At 47.4% G+C, this 19,210-nt stretch overlaps 1 pseudogene; it reads right to left on the bottom strand.

The window, feature by feature from the left end:
• Nucleotides 1-9,733: 9,733 nt before the first annotated feature.
• On the bottom strand, nt 9,734-12,679 carry LOC136473636 (uncharacterized; annotated as a pseudogene).
• Between the last annotated feature and the right edge of the window lie 6,531 nt (nt 12,680-19,210).

The following is a 19,210-nucleotide window of genomic DNA, read 5'->3' as shown; positions in this document are numbered from 1 at the left end:
ACTTAACAAACCGGTTAGACAATTATGAGGCAAAATAAGTGTTACACTAGCCTACTAAAATTGCAAGCCACCTACCATAATTCTAGTTTATATGGTTTCTATTCACACAATAGCTATGTCACCACACTAAGTTAGTGTGCTCTCAAAGGCTAACTAAAGAGCCATACTAACCAAACTAACAAGCTCTCACAAGTAGCTACACTAAAGAGCTTGACAACTAGTTTGTGGTAATATAAAGAGAGTGAGCAATTTGTTTATACCGCCATGTCAAGGAAGGAGCCAATCAATTACAAGAATGAATACCAATGAAGACCAATCACCTCAGAATCAAATGATGAACACAATGATTTTTTATCGAGGTTCACCTGCTTGCCGACAAGCTACTCATTGTTGTGGCGATTCACTCACTTGGAGGTTCACGCGCTAATTGGCATCACACGCCAAACCCTCAATAGGGTGCCGCACAACCAACATAAGATGAGGATCACACAAGCCATGAGCAATCCACTAGAGTACCTTTTGGCTCTCCACCGGGGAAAAGGTTAAGAACCCCTGACAATCACAATGATCGGAGCTAGAGACAATCACCAACCTCCGCTCGACGATCCTCGCTACTCCAAGGTGTCTAGGTGGCGGCAACCACCAAGAGTAACAAGCGAATCCCACAGCAAAACGCGAACACCAAGTGCCTCTAGATGCAAACACTCAAGCAATGCACTTGGATTCTCTCCTAATCTCACAAAGATGATGAATCAATGATGGAGACGAGTGGTGTAATGTCCCGCCTCTACAAGGCTGGGCTCGCTTACATCTGGTAGCTTTTTTAGGACATAGACTGCCCTCATAGACCCACACAAGTTTTTTCTGCGCACTTTGTCCTCACTCATGCGCACCCAGGAAGAACTTCCCGGTCGGTCACCCATCCTGAAATTGCTCTAGACCAAGCACGCTTAACCTCAGAGTTCTTTAGAGATAGGCTTTTAAAAAAGAAGTTGCAACTTATTGGTATGAGTATCCTATTAATCCTGTTAAGCCCTGGGCCAGGATGTTACATCCTCACCCCCTTAAGAGACCGATGTCCTCGTCAGTCAATCCCAAGTCAGGAACGTCCCCTCTTGGCCACATCCGTGTGTCTAGTGCCAGCGCATGTGCCATGCTGTGTGACCACTCTAGGACCACTCCAGCCATGCGCACCATGCCTGCGCAACTACGACACATGCGCCTGTGAAACCGCGAGAGCCGGCTCTGATACCATTCTGTAATGTCCCGCCTCTACAAGGCTAGGTTCGCTTACATCTGGCAGCTTTTATAGGACATAGACTGCCCTCATAGATCTACACAAGTCTTTTCTACGTACTTTGTCCTCACTCATGCGCACCCAGGAAGGACTTTTCGGTCGGTCACCCATCCTGAAATTGCTCTAGACCAATCACGCTTAATCTCAGAGTTTTTTAGAGATGGGCTTCCAAAAAAGAAGTTACAACTTGTTGGTATGAGTATCCTATTAATACTGTTAAGCCCTGGGCCAGGATGTTACAAGTGGGAGAGCTTTGGCTAAGCTCACAAGGTTGCTATGTCAATGCAAATAGCCAAGAGAGTGAGCTTGAGCTGACCATGGGGCTTAAATAGAAGCCCCCACAAAATAGAGTCATTGGCCTCCTCACTGCACATAACATGGGCCGACTGGACGCTCCGGTCATATTGACTGGACGCTGGACCTCAGCGTCTGGTCACATGATGCGTGCCACATGTCCCTCTCTTCAAAAGTTGATCGCTCGATCTCAACGGTCAAGTGATGACCGGACGTAGCAGCTCAAAGTGATCGGACGCTGAACCCTAGCGTCTGGTCGTTTCCAGTAAGCATCTAGAGACGACTTTTCACGATCGGACGCGTCCGGTCATGCTCGACCGGACTCACCCAGTGTCCGGTCACACGGTGACTCTTCTGTGCGCTGCCACATCAGCAAGACCAGACACAGTCTTCTAGCGTCCGGTCGCTTGACCGACGCTAGTGTCTTCGCTGTTACAACTGACCGGACACGCTGGTCCCCCTAAGACTAGCGTCCAGTCACTTTGTGACCAACGAGACCAACTCCTTTTCACCTCTATCTTCTTCACCCTTGCTCAAATGTGCCAACCACCAAGTGTATCACCTTATGCACATGTGTTAGCATATTTTCACAAACATTTTCAAGGGTGTTAGCACTCCACTAGATCCTAAATGCATATGCAATGAGTTAGAGCATCTAGTGGTACTTTGATAACCGCATTCTGATATGAGTTTCACCCCCTCTTAATAGTATGGCTATCGATCCTAAATGTGATCACACTCATTAAGTGTCTCGATCACCAAAACAAAATGGCTCCTACCATTTATACCTTTGCCTTGAGCCTTTTATTTTTCTCTTTCTTCTTTTCAAGTCTAAGCACTTGATCATCACCATGGCATCACCATTATCATGTCATGATCTTCATTTGCTTCACCATTTAGAATGTGCTACCTATCTCATGATCACTTGATAAACTAGGTTAGCACTTAGGGTTTTATCAATTCACCAAAACCAAACTAGAGCTTTCAACGGACCCTGAGAACTATATGAATTGACCGCTGAGAATCTAGAGTCGATCACCAGCTGACCCAAGTTGGGCCCCCATGAACAGGATGCCAAGACCCCACTCGGACATGCCCATTAGCGAGCTCACCGAGCGTGACACTCGAGCCATCGAGGCAAGTGATATTAGCTCAACCCCTCCGGTTGCGGAAACTACGGACGGGGTGACGATCACAAAGACGAGCCGACCCTCGACCGGACCCCCACTACGAGCAGGGGCTCGAGGAAAGTTTGACTCGCAAGGAGACCAAATGTGCGGTCACAAAACAACAGACCCTCATAGGGGTCAGAATTAGGAAAGACGTTTTCTGACCCACTAAATCTCACTGCTATACCCCCGAGGGGTCCGATCACGACAAATGGGAACCGCCGAGACATGCCATGGGCTACAAAAAGAAGGCCATTGTAACACCCCGGTGTTCTGCCTGCATTTAGGCACTGTGAATCACGCATATCATGCATCATCAAGCATCCAAATCATACATGCTTAATCATGTGAATAACAATTGAAACATTGCTTTGAAACATCTGAAACATGCGTGAAACCTGAATGCTGCATACACCTGTTTAAGAATTGTTTTGCCCTGAATTTTTCTTGCTAGGTTAGTAAAACATATTTGGCTACTATTGTAAATCATCTAGCAATGTTTAGTTAAATTTTTGGAGCAATGTTTGTATTTAAATTAATTCAAAATTTGGCTTCAAAAATAAATTCCAAAAATTAGGGTTTTGAGCTAAACATGGACTTTGATGTTACAATTCAAAATCTAGAAAGAATTTGGCTTTGGTCATAAAAGCAAAGTTGTAGAGAATTAAATTCTAAGCAACTTTCATTTTTGGTACATTTTCAAAAGAGGTCATTTTCTTGCTCAAAATAATATTTGAAAGATGGCATTTAAAAATTCCTTGAAAAATTTTATTTGGAAAAGGATCTTTCTTCTTCGCGGGCTGTCGCCTCGCTTCTGGCCCGCCTGCCGAAGCCGGCCCAGCGCGCCAACAAAGCCGCCCGCAGCAGCGCACCTCCCGCGCCAGCCCACCTCGCCTCGGCCAAGACCAGCCCCGCGCGCTGGCTCCTTCTCCGCGCGCCGCGCCGTTCGCCGCGCCATGCTCCCGACCGTGTCAGGCGACGCCCGCCGCGTGGCCGCCTTGTGCTGGCAACTCACGCCGCGCGGCAGCCGCGGCCTGAACCCGCTCCCACGCGCCCGCCTACATCTGCTGCCCTCGCTGTGCACCTCCTTTCGCACTCCCGCTCCCTCAAGCGCAGCAACAGCAGCAGCGCGCGCCCGTGCTGCCGAGCTCGCCGACGCGCTCCGCCGGCGTCGAGCTCCCGCACCACTGCGCCATTCCCCGATTCCTCGCGCCCGCAACTCTGCCTTGCTTTCCTTCAAGTCGCGCTCGAGCTTGCGCCGCCTTCCGAGCACAGGTCGAGCCTCCCCGCGTCTCGCCACCGACGGCCATGGCGCCGTCATGCTCGGCCGCCATGGAAGCCGTCTTCCTTCTCCTCTCCAGCCTCGCCTAGCTACCCTACTGCACTCACCTTCTCCTCGCACATCCCGTGCGCTCGCCAGCTCGCCCTGCCGTGGCCGGAGATGGCCGCCGGCCGCTGGCCGAGCCGCACCGCCGCACCAGCGCGCACACCGGCGAGGCACTCTGCCTCAGCCAGCCAGGCCGGCCAGGCCGAAAGCGGCCATGGGCCGAGACCCTGCCAGGCCGCCACGCTCCCTTTTCGCTCGGACCGCGCGGGCCAGATGTGGCCATGGGCCAGCTGTTTCCCGCGGGCCGGCCCAGCATTGTTTAAATGATTTGTTTTCATTTATTCTTTATTATTTGAAATCTGAAATGGTTTGAAAAATGTTTGGGTGCTCAAATTTGATCCAAATTTGTTGAAACAAATTTTGCTAGGTTCCTTAGCATCAGATCTACTTGGAAAAATTATTGCATGTCATTTTTGGGATACTTTTCTGTAGGATTTTATTTAATCATGTATATTGCTGACAACTTGAAAAATGTGTAGAAAAATCTATAGGCTTTAGAAAAATATGAATTCAAGTTTGATAATCTTCTTATGTCATGTACTTCCTAGGAAAAATATGTTTCATGCATGTGCTGTGGGAAAAGTTTTAGGTGTAGTTCAAGTACCTTTAATGGCTGATTTTTGTTATTTTTGCTAGAGAACAAATTTTGTATAAAACATGCATGTGATAATTTTTGTACAGTCATTGTATGCTATGAAGAACCTAGGAAAAATATTAATTCTGTTGTTTGACACTTTTCACCGTTCAAAGTATTTTTATGTACAAAATCATGCCATAGTTTGTGATTTTTGTGTAGACTAATTCACTCATTCAAACACCATGAAAATCTGATGGTAGGCTAATTAGAGTAGTACCATGCTACTGTAATTTTCTCAGATTTTTATAAGCACCAGAAAAATAGATTTCTGTTGTAGCCCTAAGTAAAAAGGAAATAAAATAATCCTCTTTAATACAAGGTTAGTTAATAATAATAGCTTTGGTGTATCTTTGAGGCATTTCATAAGATATGTTGGCTTAACATATTAGTAGTAGAAGAGAATGCAGTAGATGACATGTGCTTGTAGTATAGTTTCTTGGATGATGTTGACTACCTTGCATTTAAACATATCCATTGCATTCATCTCATTCGATGCACTGTTTGCATAATCACTTGCGCGCATTGCATCATACAGGATCGCAAACCGAGAACCCAGTCGTCATACCCGAGGAGCCCGAGGAGCAGTTCGAGGTGCAGCCGTAGGAAGTGCCAGAAGCCGACGAGGAGGACGTTGAGGAACTTCCGGAGTGCCCCGATCACCGTCCGAGCTCCTTCGAGAGAGGCAAGCCCCGGAGCATTTTCTCCCGGTTTGCAATTATTTAATTAAATGCTTTACTTAATTGATGCATTACGTTCAGGAGTTGTTTGCAACCGTTGCTGCATTATACCTTGTTTACCTTTGTTATACTATATCCTTATTACCCTGGTATCCGCAGTCGAGTCATTGCTTAGCTGGCTTAGACCGGTAGAAGTCGGGTGATTTCCTATCACCTGCGAGCTATAGGTGGTTACCTGGATCTGCTTGGATGACTATGAAGTCATGGTATAACTAAGTGTTAAATGAAATTGAGACCGGACGGAGACTTGCAAAGTTTCGGACTGTAGTGTTTTCCGTCTGTGTCGATTAAGGACCGACCGTTGTTGGGCCTCGAGTCATGTTGAACGCATGCCTTACATTTAGTTGGCCGGATAAAGTACCTTCCGACCGCGAAGCTGGGAGATTTTTCGGGCCGAGTAGATTGCCCGCAACGCACTGTGCCGGAGCAGGTGTGGTAGGACACGGGGGCGGGATGATAAGACCAAAGTGCAGTCGGTCGACCCCCGGGTACATGTGGTTCCTGGCAAACTCGAGATTCCTAGAAAGTTGACTCGGTGATCAATATCTCACTTTAGCGGGTGAGTGAGGTTTGTGTAAGGAATAAATCACCAGCTGGTTAGGAATCGATTCGAATCGCCATCGCTCCTGGATAGTGAGCACTTGACTTGAGTTACTTCATCGTAGTAAATGTTATGGAACACTTGGACAGTTATAATGAATATGACAGTATGGAAGTTGTTTAATGATCATTGGTTATCATTATCTACTTAATCACTTGTTTACTCTAGTATAGGTGCAAATCTAGTCGACAGGTTAATAATAATTAACGTGGCAATAAAGCTTTTTAAGAAGTCCTTGAAATGCTAAAAATGCTTCTTTTTGCAAATGAGTCAGCTACCCTACTATAAAGCCCTTCATAATCCTTGGTGTCGCTTATTTTTGGTTATGTCGGGTAAGTCTAGCTGAGTACCTTCTCGTACTCAGGGTTTTATTCCCACTTGTTGCAGATGGGCAGATGTATTACGGCTACTGTATCAACTGCCTTTATCCTGCGATGGGTGATGCTTAGGACCATGGGCATGGTCATTCCTTACGTCTCGTCTGATGCTTTTGTTGGAGATGATTATTCGCTAGCACTATATTAAAACTCCGCGTGAGTGTGTGTGGTTTGAACAAATGACTTCCGCTACTTTTATTCGAACTGGTTTTGTAATAACTATGATGAAACTCTGATGTATCTGAGACTGTGAACTTTTATGTAATATGTGATGGTGATCGCTAAACTTATTACGATCTTGGCTGGAATGGAAGTTAGTCTGAAATCCTTCATGATTTCATGGACTACCGGGTTATACGGGCTTAAGTTTGCTAAATCGTCTGCCCTAGCAGATGATTTTCTTACTTAATTTCATATAATTGGTCGGTTCTGTTACAGCCATGGCCTTCAGAGTCCTCCTGTCCGAAAAAGACTCCAAAGGAGTATTCTACTCCTCCGTAGGTTCGGGGGCTACTATCAGATATCGATATTAGGGATACCCAAAGCAAGGGAGTTAGTGCCCACACTGACTTCCCCGAACAGAGCATGATGTATTAACATGGCTCGCCCAACCCCTTGGATATGGGCTCCGTCTCACCTGACCCCAAGGACGTAGTTTCCGTCTCGCCCTACTTCGAGGCTACGGGGGTCTCACCTAAGGCCGCAAGCTCTGTCTTGCCCGACCCCGAGGTCATGGGGGTCTCACCCAAGGCCGCGGGCTCTGTCTCACCCGACCCCAAGGCCACGTGCTCTGTCTCGCTCAATCCTTGGGTGCATGCTCTGTCTCGTCTGACCCCCAAGGGTCGCGGGCTCCATCTCGCCCGACCTCGAGGCCACGGGGGTCTCGCCCAAGGTCGTAGGCTCTGTCTCGCCCGACCCTTGGGTGCGTGCTCCATCTCGTCCGATCCCTAAGGGTCATGGGCTCCGTCTCACCTGACCCTGAGGCTGTGGGGGTCTCGTCCAAGGTCGTGGGCTCTGTCTTGCCCGACCTTGAGGCCGTAGGCTCCGTCTCACCCGACCCTTAGGTGCGTGCTCCATCTCGTCTAACCCCCAAGGGTCGCGGGCTCCGTCTCACCCGACCCCGAAGGGTCATGGGCTCCATCTCGCCCAACGGGGACCCATATCGCCGTCAACCACTCCAGGTCCAAGCGTATGGGCCTAGGTCAAAACTCTGACACCAGGGAAGAGACGGGCATGACTCGATGTAACCCGTGGCCATGACAGGCCATATCTAAGGATTCACATCAAGAACAGCGTCGGGCGTACCGGTGCTATTATGCCTAACCCTCGTACGAACGCTGACAGGGGCGTCAGTTCACCACGACGTCCGCCGGGACGGGATGGAACGCCATGACCGACAGATGACGCCTGCGTATGGCTCTAGTGACGGACAGGGCCACGACGTGGAGCTATCCCTATTGACATCTATAGGATCGGCAGGACCCGCATGAAGGAGAAGAAGGATACGGCGATCCTGAAAGCCTTCCTCTCTCTCGTTCTTCTCCTTTTGCTCCGCTGTAACCCGCGCTTTCCCTTGGCCTATAAAAGAGAAAGTAGGGCATCCCATGAAGGGGATCGGGGCCAGATCCGCACATGAGCACACGGCTGAGCAGTGATCGAGCTCTCAGCACCCGTTCACTCCTTTCACCAGAGACTTGTGATCCTTTTCCTCTCTCGCATGTTTGTAACCCCTACTATAATCTTTCAGTGCTAGTAACACGAGCAGCAGCGATGAACTGGACGTAGAGATTTTCTATTTGAACCAGTATAAACCTCGTGTCCTCTAAACACACCATCCGAGCCAGACGTGCAAATACAAATTTACTCGGCGGTGGTCCGAAAACACCGACACTCCTAATATGCACATTCAGGTCCTTAAGCTTGGCACATGGTACGTCACCCATTTATTGTCGAGCGGTCCACGATGTCACCAACGATGCCAGACCAGCCCCTAAACTTGGCAAAGTGTGTTATTTGTCCCTAAGCTTTCGGAACAGGACAAGGACAGAGAAGAGAACCATCCTGGTCCCATCAACCCCATCAGAAATATCTTTTCCTTCATTTAAATCCCTGGGGATTTGCCCCGTCTCTATCTTCAATAGAGGAATTCTCTATGGGGAATTAGGATCGGGCCCATTGACATCTTTACTTTTGTGGTTTTCGTGCTGCCATGTCAGGCAAAACCATTGTTGAAGAGCAAAATCGGACTGTTTCAGAACATTGAGAAGCCCAAAATACTGAATTTCTGTTTAGGGGAGATGAGTCAGACTTCGACGAAAGTTGGAAGGTCAAATGAAATTTTCTTTTCCTTTCACCTTTACTTAAGGTCTTGGCCCAACACATTAGCTAGCTCCCAAGCCCGGGAATATTGGAAGGCAGGCAGTCGCAGCCAATACTATGGCTGGGTGCTTCTACGTTGTTCTAATGTTCTCTCCCTTATAAACTCTCTCTCGTCGCTCGCTGGAAGCCACATCTCCCATTGACGCGGTGTGTATGTAGCTGTGTACCACCTTTTTCATGAATCGAAGAGAACCAATCTCGCTCTCCAATTAGTATGTCCTCAACAATTTCTTATTCCCCACTCACAAATCTCATTGTTCCTCAATCGGAAGACTCATTGGTTAGACTTGGGCTTCTCATTGTTCCTCAATCGGAAGTACCACGCGCAACCTGCCTGAATGACTGAATTTATCAGAGGAGTAATAACAAGTGTTTGGTAGTTGGCACAATGTAATTGATTGTGCCCTATGGTAGAACAAACATATTACTAAACAACAGATGCAAAATAGCTAATTTGTTCAGATCAAGTGATTTTTTTTAAAGTAAGATCAAGTGAATTTGACATGTGATTTTCAGGTTGATTTATCCAAAATGGCCAGTAAGCTTTGTTGACAATTTTATCAGCAGTTCCCATAAATTAAAATTTAAAATACATAGGAAATGTCAAAGAAAGAGTTAACATCCGCATCTGGGACAAGAAACTTATTATTGTTGATAAATGTACCATCTTGTTTTCATCTCCATCAAAATAGTGTCTATAATACTAAAAAGTTTATATTGATCCTTTGCTCCACGAGAACTCCTACGCACACCAGAACTTTAAATCCCTATAATTTGCACATTTGGTTATATTTCAGTTTACCAGGGCAAAATCGGGAGCCCAAGGCACCAATTTCCTATATCTCGTGAATAAAATCACACTTTCTTCGCAAGAGTTCGCTGTTTCGTGCCATGCTCCACAACTTTCTCTTCAACATGAAGGCCCTTTCTTCGCCTCACAGAATTCATGAGCTTCTTGGCCAAATTTGGTCCAATACTTGAACCATCACCGAATTCTTCAATCTCCTCCGGAGTTTTCGGGGTAAAGAAGGGGTCCTGAGGGATAACTTCCCAGTGGCTAGATGCTAGAATCGCACTGGCTGCACGCCTGCACCTGACGTTCGCTTCCTAAGTTTCTCAGAGAAATCAGAGCTTTCGGCAACTGGCAAGTGAGCTTGCACTGTGAACAAAGATGTTCCTTCTTGTATCTCTTCCTTCAGAACCTTGGCCCGACAATCACCCAGAACAGCAAACGCTGCACCTAACTGCTCCGTCGGTGTGGTCAATTCACAAAAGTACATTGGTTCCACAAGCCTTGGTTTGCTCTGAAGAACAGCTTCTCGGCATGCTTCCTTCACTGCAGTAATTACTTGCCAGTGAAGATGTTATCATCAGAGGGAATTGCAACATCAGAGTTGTTAGACAGAAGGTGTGGCTCAACAATGAATGCCACACCCCTCATAGGTTCATCGCATATGGGACCTGCATTTGTGGCAAACTGAAAACCTGAGACGATGCTGTTCCTTAGCGCTTCAGAAGAATATGTCGATGTCTCTGTTTCACTTTCAGTGGCATTTTTAGTTTCTGCATCAGATGCACCCGCAAACCCCAATCTCTCTGATACATGGTACCTACCACTCACAAGAATACCTTCCTTTCCATTTGGGCTTGCTGCGACACCACAATTTGATTCAAAGTCAGGCAAAAGAAGGAAATTTGGTCCAACATGTGAAGGACCCTGGGCCCAGATTCTCTGAAGGTATCCAACCAATGTCTTCCTATACCTCTCAAGCTTCTCATTTTCCACTTGTTCAGAGATCGCTTCCAATTCACTGTCAATGGCACAGATCAAGCGCTGCCTAAGCATTGTTGTAGAATTACCATCATCCTGATCAAGCTGTGAACTTTTCCTGTCGAGGATTTGACCAAGTAATTCTTCACTTTCCGCAAGGACCTTAGTCAGTGCATTGGGAAGCCTAATGACTTGAACTCTCACATTGAATCTCCCATTCGGAGTGGTTCTCTCAACAAACCCCTGTTGGGCCTTCATGCTTCCCATTAAGCCAACACCTTCTCCTTGAATGACACTAACGGCTTTGAGACCCCCAGCTGGACCTTGGCGAACCTCTCCTGCAAATCCTTGATACAGCGATCCAAATGTACCTGCCCAGCTGCAGCATGGACGTGCTCGCCTCTCTGCGAGACCGTGTACACAACCAACGGGTCTGCCTTGTTAAGAAGCTTCAGTCCTTTTACGAGGGCTCCCAAATCAGCAGGGTTGGAGGGCTCAACCGCGACCTTGAGCATCGGAGACACCTGGAACGTCATGCTCGAGAATGGCCAGCAATTCTTGGTTGACGACAATGTTGCACTCTTGAGCACGTGCTGGCCAAGGCCCTGAATCGCGACGACGTGGCCCGCAGCAACGCTGGGTACTGGCCTCAGGTCCTGCCCGAGCATCTCGTACAGGCCGTGCAGCTCCACCTCCTGCACATGCTTGCCCACCGCGTCGTGACCTTTTACCGGATCATACAGCGGAGACAGGACGAACACCTTCTGTCCTGCACAGAGTACCCCACTGAAGACCCTCGCAAAGGCCAAGAAGCACTCCCCCTCACAATGGGCGCGCTTGCGCTGGCGCTGCAGGCCACCACACAGCTCCTCACCAACTCCGCCTCAGCAACAATGCTGCAGGTGTGGTTGGCGGCAGCAGTCCTCCTCCCGGGCATAAGCCTTGCCACTCTGAACGCCTGGGCAGCGATGGGGTCGGGCGTGCACTCGACGAGCATCTCCATGACCGAGTCCGCGAGCGGCAGCCACGCCCGCATCACGGCATGCAGCGACACCTTGGGGTCCTCGCTGTTCACTGTTCAGCTCCCGCGGCGACACCACCAGCTTGAAGAAGGAGACCACGTTGTCGAACATCCACTTGGCGCTATTCGGTCTCCGGCCCCTCTGGTACACCTTCCACAGAGGCCTGAGCACGTACTCCACGAACATGGGCTGCTGGTCCTCGCCGCTGCCCGTGGCCTCCTTACTCAGAGGCAGAACCGCCTTCTTCTTCTTGTCTATGCAGTACGGTCCCCAGAAGCCCATGAGCAGCTTGGACCTGCTAGCTCCCGTCTTCTGGGCGTACAGGTCGGCAAAGCGGTGGATGCGGAAGCCCCAGCCGTCGTGGGCGCAGGCGAAAACGACGTTGCCTTTCTGGGGATGGAAGGCGTCGTCCTCCTCGCCGCCGCCCGCGCGGCGGTCGTCTTTGTCGTCCTGGAGGGAGGAGAAGCAGTAGCCGGAGCGCAGCGTGGAGTAGATGGAGTTGACCTCGGCGACGATGCCGCGAAGGCGCGCGTAAGCGTCCTCGGGCGAGAGGAGGAGGTCGGTGATGAGGCGGTAGAGCTTGTTGAGGACGAGGCAGGGGCGCAGGCGCTCGACGAACGCCTGGCGAAGCGCGGCGTGGGTCTGGACGCGGACGCCCTTGGCCGCGTCGACGACGATGAGCGCCGAGTCCGAGAGGCGCGCGGCGGCGGAGACCTTGGAGCAGAAGTCGGCGTGGCCCGGGGAGTCGATCAGGTTCACGCGGTGGACTCCCGTAGGGTGCGCGTGCCGGAGCGCGACGGAGGAGGACATCATGGTGATGGCGCGCCGCTGCTCCTCCGGGAGGTGGTCCATGAACCGGGCGCTTCCCGCCAGCTTCGGGTGGAGGAGCCCGCTGCCGCCGGAGGCCACTAGGTGGTACGCGAGGGAGGTCTTGCCGTGGTCCACGTGCGCTAGGATGCAAGCATTGCGCACGAGGCGGGGGTCCGCCACCGACGCCGCCGCCGGCATCGCGACGCGGCGGTTAGGGGAAACAGGCCGCCGCCTGTGAATTGGGATTTCCGGGTTTGGAATTGGGACTCTAGTTCGGTTCGAAACGTACGGGTACGGCGCCGCCAGGGCCCAGTGGCGGTGGGCTCGGTGTGGGTGGGCCACCGAGGGGCGCGCCCAATATTTTTCGTGGGCTGATTGAGGCTTCCAGGTTTTCCCGTCCGAAACTCCGAATAGCACCGTGGAGCGATTTAGGAGTAAGGACCTGTTTGATTTGTCTACTAAAGCAGTTCAAACTTTCAAACTAAAATTATTCATCTAAAAGTTTAGTTTGATGGTGTTTAGAACCTCTAACTAAAAGTATAGGCCTCTATAAGCCCCGTTAGGTAAGATTTATATAGTTAAGCGGGTGTTTAGATCCTTGACTAAAGTTTAGCCTTTGTCACACTGGATGTTTGATACTAATTAGGAGAATTAAACATGAGATAATTATAAAATTAATTGTAGAAGCCGTGGCTAATTCGCGAGACGAATCTATTAAGCCTAATTAAGCCATTATTTGCACATATTTATTGTAGCACCACATTACAAATCATAGATTAATTAGGCTTAATAGATTCGTGTCATGAATTAGCTCTCATTTATGTAATTATTTATATAATTAACCTATATTTAATATTTTTAATTAGTATCCAGCATGTGACGTGACTAGGCTAAACTTTAGACCCCTGGTATCAAACATGGATTTTGTTAGTTAAAAACTGGGCTAAAGTTTGGTCATTAGTCTCCATATTTTGATGGATTATTCGACTAAAGTTTCGCTACTAGTTAGTAGACTAAATCCAAATAGGTTTTAAACTCTTTTTTGACCTTTTGACAATAAATTTGTAAAATAAAAATAGTTTTATAAATGCCACTCGGTCAAAGTCCCCGTTAAAATATAGACAGTAGCGATGTGCCTTGTGATTCCCTCTTTATCTATATAGATATAGGCGATCTTCGTTAAGGACCAAATGTTTTTGCTTCTGCGAAATTGTCATCCTTTGATCAACACTCGATTTAATACAACTAATCTGATCTTCTCTGAAACGGTGAAACCACACAATCCATGCTATCCACTGCACACACACATGCTTAGGATTCATCGACACGCTTAGGATTCATTGCTAAAATACATAGCTGATAGCTTAGACACATGTTTTACTTTAACGTAATAGTAGTTAAGCTACTACACGAGTTGTTCAACACACATTAAGTTCAACACCTAGATGACTACAATGGTAAGCTAATAAAGATGTTCAAAAGATACATCCCATGGACCATGCCACATCCACTAGTGATGTCTCTCATATTGACTATGTCTGACTCCTAACCCTGGTAATAGGTAGGCTCGGGAGCTATGGCAGAAACGTCCGAAATAACACACTTACGGAGACGCTCGTCTTCCACCAGACACTAAGCACCCCAAAAGCAAGCTACAACGAGCGATATCCGTCAGGCACACCCCAAGGGAGAACCCGAAAGATCCACATTTCCCCCCCAAGGATCCAATAATGAGAACGAGTTACAGTACTTAATGCATTTCATACATCCAGAGTTCATAAAAGGTACATTATTATATTTCCAAAGTCAGAGTGTGGAATATTAAACAGCGGAATTCAAATAATAAACATACAACGATAAGGAACGAGGATCCGTCTGTGCCCACCAGAAGAATCCTTCACATAATGGTATTTCTCAAGCATTACCTGCAATAGGGGTAAATAAACCCTGAGTACACAATATACTCATAAGACTTATCCGACTAGTGGGAATAATTTCCTGACTCCCAAGGATATGCGAAGCTTTATGGTTTGCTGGTTTCCTTTTGCAGAAAGCAATACTAATAGTGAGTCCTTATTGATGTTATTATTAATAGCCGTATTAATTTATTATCTAGCCATTCTATGAAAGCTCATGTTCTACTTTCAAGCAAGAGTTGAGTAATCAGTTTTATTTCATCATCTTCCATCTTTCAGTTCTTACTACGGCGCTAGAGTTTAGACAAGCCATACCGGATTTTCCGGCGATTCACGAATCAATGCCCCCAGCTGGGTACCCCGAAAACACACATCCCGCTTGTACCCCAGGCACAAGCAGGACTAACCCATCACCCTCCTGTCCTGGGTGTCCAGGTCTCCGTCCAAATTTGGACTCCAAGCCCCCACTCCTGAGTCCCGAACTCAGTGCGGTGCAAGGACCTCCACCATCCCCACCTCTAATCAGTCGGTCCGGAAAGAGCCGGATCCACGACAAGAGAGCAATGAGTCTTCCTTGCGCCCATACCCAAGTATATGCTCGGGATAATAAGTCTGTGACTTGCCTAGCGTCCAATGCAACGGTCGGTCCTTAACCGACATAGACAGGGAAAAAGTGTAACCAAGCTATGCCCTGTTGGCCGTAGGACACAACCTCTTACACCCATCAGTACCCAAACCATATCTCTGTCCGGTCACCACTTTTCCTTTCCACTATTTTATCACGAGTAATCATAATTATCACCTATTGTGAGTAATGGCAGGTTACTCATGCTACCGAAATCCTGAGCATAGCAGCTACTCAACCTATACTAGTAGGACTCATAGGTAGATATATTTATGCATGTAGTTTACATGAAATGCCTGTAACATAAATGCATATCATATATATATATATATATATATATATATATATATATATATATATATATATATATATTCAATGATTATTTAAAATAAGGGTTATGCACTAGGGCTTGCCTTGGGCAGGCGGTGGGTCAGCAAAGTCAGCACCAAAAGGCTCCGGGGCTCTCTCCTACACGAGAATCTCCTCCTCATACTCCTCAATGACCTCTTTGTATTCCGGTTCGTCCACGGGCACGAACTCTACCAACTCGTTATCTACATGCATAAAATAATAATGCAACACTTAGTAATATGACAACAGCAGCTCTTAAAGTAAAATACATCTATCAAGCTACTAAGTGAGTCCTACCGACTAAGGTGCTAAGTTACCTACGGTTACCACTAACAAGTATGAAGCGTGACATATCTTATCTTAGCAACTAAAGTTATTCTTACTCCTAACACCGATTTACTCTATATATAATAAAGTAAGGAGTAATAGCTACTCTATCCATCAACCTACTCTAAGGCTACAAAAATTACAGTAAATACGTAATAATCTCATGAGTCTTCTGTAAAAGTTTCATGGCAAAGCTATCATCGGTTTGCCACAAAAATTTCTACAAATATTAAGCTAACTAATATTAAGCTTTATAATTTGAATTTATGAACCTATCATTGTAACATCTAACTGTGAACCAACTATACCAACAGATAGATAACATTTTTGTGAACCTAACAATTTTTGTTTCACCATTTTTGGATACCCACAACATTTACTATTACTTTCCAAAGTTCAGCTCGAAACTATATTGAATAACTCTTTAGTAATTCGCTGAAAATGAAAACCGACTTCCTCCTTGCGCGACCTGCTTCCGAACGGCGTGGCCCAGATCCATGCACGCTCAGCACTCCGACACGGCCCACCGACGCGACCGAGGCCCAACGTGGGGAGACCCACGCGCGCTGGCTCTTTTGCAAAAGAGCCCTAGTTCTCTATCCTATTTGTGAAACTCACTCGAGCACTATTTCACCGAGTCATGGTGTTTGCATCTACCACCCTTCCCTTATTTCAATTTATATTTCCCAAGGTCCCTAGCCAGAGCTAACAGAGGCCGCGGCCTGCCCGGCCCAACGTCGGTAAGCACGAACCTCTCCGGCTCCAACCAGCACCACCATGACACTCTACGTGCAACGCGCAACTGATCGAGGTAACAAACGCCACGACTAGTGTCGCACAGAGATGTGGCCGTGCACCACGGCGGGGTTTGGCCATGGTGACGCCGACACCGGCGAAATGTCATGTAACACCCTAGTGTTACGATCTTATTTAGCACCGTGATTTAGGCCTATGTAAAAAATTTCGTAACGAGTTTCTCAGAGTTTTTAATTTAAAACGTACTTGATGCGATAAGCAAATTATGTGTGACTTAGTTTCGCGGACTCAAGTAAACGCTCAAGTTAAATCACGCCGGACGTAGAAATATTTAGGATTGTCGAACGACCATTCTGGCCAATCGATAGCAAACGATTCGTTCTATTAGATTAAGCATGAAAAGCAACTTTTATAAATAAAATAAAATCCATTAATAAATAGAACGATATACATATATATATATATATAGCTTTTGAATCAAATTTAGATTCGAGCTTGCTGAAATTTTCCTATGTCTAGACGTTGCAGATTGACTAAAGTAGTAAACTGTTATATATATATATATATATATATATATATATATATAGGGAGAGGCTATTCAGTAGCCAGCTACAGAATAAGTTATTCTGTAGCCACCTCCATTTACCATAATTTTATATACTAATTTACGATAATGTCAATATATATTTACTATAGTTGGGTTACTATAACACATAGGGATATTTACCATAACGTTATAGTAAACCACTTAGTAAGGAGTTACTATAATCTCATAAATTAACATAGTAATTATAGTAACTCAAGGTGGCTACAGAATAGATTATTTTGTAGCCAGAGTAGTTGTTCTATATATATATATATATATATATATATATATATATATATATATATATATATATATATATATATATATATATATATATATATATATATATATATATATATATATATATATATATATGTATGTATATATATATGCACATATACATATATATATATATGCATATATATATATATATATATATATATGTATGTATGTATGTATGTATGTATGTATACGTTACGACAATAGCTCTAAATCAAAGAACGTGTAACAGTGGCGCTAGTGCAGTGATAAACGTCTCTGTCTGTGTCTGTCCTCTCTGTACAACACTGTACAATTGACCAACTGCTCCTCTCTTGCTTGTTCTTTCTTTTCTCCGCTCGTCTGCCTCTGCCGATTATTGTTGCTATCCTGGACGAGCGTAGTAGGCTAGGTGCGTTTGCTCCCTGCTCTGCACTACCTCCGTTGTCCCGTCGTGTTAGCTCTGTGGCACCATGAATACATCTGCTGCCGTGTCTGTCTTGTTTGTTTTTCTTTCCGTCCAACTGCAAGTTGACATGCTTTTGCTTCTCTCTGCCTTGAATGCTTTAGAGGCGGTGCGTACGCAAGCGGAACCCAAAAAGAAGCACACACATATATATTTCTCGGCTCACACACACACACATATATATATATGTATATATGTGTGTATATATATACACACACATACACTACTGCTGCTGTCCGTGCTGCACGCTTTCTTGCTTGACAGCGAGTGGCCTTGTCCAAGTATTTTAATGGGAGCACTAGTAGCTAGCGTATTTTTTTTATAGCACCAGCAGCCGAGCCATCACCCGTTCTTCCTTGCTTTGGACTCTGCCTCTGCTGCCTGCCTCGGTGTTGTCTCATCCTCTGCATCTGCCAAGCTGAGCCAGACTGACTTCTCACTCTCTCGTCGTGCTATTGTCCCCCTTATTGCTCTATTTTTGCTGCCGAACTCCACGGCCGCCGATGCCACTGCCTGGCCATCGCGAGCGTAGGCGCACCCGCACCACTAACGCCTCCTTGCTCTTCTTCTAGCGTGGTACCTCCCTGTCTTTTGGTCGTCTGCTCCTGCGTCGCTGTGCGCACGAGCCCTGGACCGCTTTGGACCGTTGCACGCGTCACGTGCTCACGCTACAGTCGCCGCACCCGCCCTGGTACGCACTGGGCCGCAGCCGCAGCGCCGTTTCTCTCGGTCGCGCGCGTCTCTTCCCTGCTGTCGGCATCGGCCCATCCGCGTGCACCGGCGCCTCTCCTTCTTCCTCCCCGCGTCGAGCGCTTCCACGCTGCTGCCCGCGCTGCCCCACGCCACGTACCACAGCAGCTCGCAGTGCCCCACCGTCGCTATGCCTCCATAGCGAGCACGCTCTGCTCCTCTGAGCTGGTCGCCTGCCGCATGGAGCTGCCCTGCCGGTGCCGCAGCGCCACCATCTCTCCCGTGCGCGTGCACCTCAGCCGCGCGCGAGCACGCCTTGGCCGATGGTGTCGGAGCTGCCTCACCGTTCGTCGGTGCCCCTCCCCTGATGGTGTTTTGTTTGGAGAATGAAGATGATGAGGTGAGGAGGATATAAGTCCAAGCTGAAATGTTATACGGGGTTTTATTTGTGAAATATGCGACTGGAATGAATAGTACATGATGGACTGCGCTTAGTTTCAAGGAAGTGCAAGGGCCTTTTCACAAAATGTGTTGTGCACCTGCCCGCGCGCTGGGCCACTGGCCGCGTTCCCATCTACGGGGGGCGGCCTGTCTTTATCGTGCGCTGGGCCGACCTGTCTTTGTCGCGCTGGCCGTGCCCTCACCTAGGTCGGTTTCTGCCTGCCCGTCGCGAGACGTGGGTGCCGCTGGGCCGCTGATTGCGCTGGTCGCTCGGCCGACGGGTGCTACACCGCCTGGGCTGGCCTTGGGCTGT

The sequence above is a fragment of the Miscanthus floridulus genome, chromosome 8, assembly GCF_019320115.1.
Source record: "Miscanthus floridulus cultivar M001 chromosome 8, ASM1932011v1, whole genome shotgun sequence".
NCBI lineage: Eukaryota > Viridiplantae > Streptophyta > Magnoliopsida > Poales > Poaceae > Miscanthus > Miscanthus floridulus.
The sequence above is the reverse complement of the archived record's forward strand: the minus strand, read 5'-3'. Positions and strand labels throughout refer to the sequence as shown.